The sequence below is a fragment of the Marmota monax genome, unplaced genomic scaffold, assembly GCF_021218885.2.
Source record: "Marmota monax isolate L192 unplaced genomic scaffold, Marmota_monax_Labrador192_F-V1.1 WCK01_AAM20220418_F8-fsc00019, whole genome shotgun sequence".
NCBI lineage: Eukaryota > Metazoa > Chordata > Mammalia > Rodentia > Sciuridae > Marmota > Marmota monax.
Window position 1 is genome coordinate 6,687,696 of NW_026695242.1, and position 960 is coordinate 6,688,655.

Below are 960 nucleotides of genomic sequence, written 5' to 3' on the forward strand. Positions count from 1 at the left end.
CCTCCCCGGGTCAGTCCTTAAGGCTGTCAGCCTGTCAACCACGGAGTTTATATGTGTCAAGGCTGCCCGAGTTCTGGGCCACTATCCTGACCTAGGCCAACCCTGGGTCTGTCCAGACCTAGCCACACCAGGATCCCAGGCCCAGGGTCTACTCCCAGGACCCTGAGCTCAGCCTGTACCCATCATACACTGCCCGCCTGAAGCTCACATGGTGAAGTGGGATCCGAGCCCAAAGGATCAAGTTGCAAGATGTGTGACCTACATCTGCCAATATTATTAGCTCTGGGCCGGCAGGGCAGTCTGGCTGGAACACAATTCGAGGAACTGTTGACTTGGCTTTGTTTCCAGTCCAGTAGCTGGTAGGGACTCATGGAGGTGGCAGCAGGGGCCCCTGGCTCCTCCCAGCCCCCACGCCTGTCATCGTGAGAGCCAGAGAACTTTGCTTGTTCCTCCAGGGCGCTGGTGATGTCAATGCAGGCACAATGTCTCCAGTGGCCTTTGTGCAACCCTGGGTCAGCTGCCTGGCTGCTGGCTTCCTCCGGTACCCATTTGTGCCATACTAGCTCCAAGACCAGGTCTCTCCTCCTCCCTTGTCCTCCAGTCCTGCCCTGCCCCAGGCTGGCTGAAGCCAAGGTGACAGGGGAGGGGGTGACCCATTCCCACACCCTGGGGATAAGCTAAGGAAATGGGCCTCAGCCAGGCATCCCAGACTGTGGCTCCAGGCCTCCTGACACGGTGTCCAGCTCTGCACCCCCAGGCAGCAGGGGGACCTGGAGCCAGTCTCCCAATATTGCTGAAGCCCTTTCCTCATCCGCCAAGTAGGAATCTCTCACCTGTCCTGCAGGCAGCAGGGGATGAGATGACTTTGAAGAAGTCCTTCCCAAGCCAGGAAAAACCCTACAAGGTCAGATATTGCTTAGGGGGTGTTGGTCCTATAACTGCCCTGAGAAAGGGAGGAGA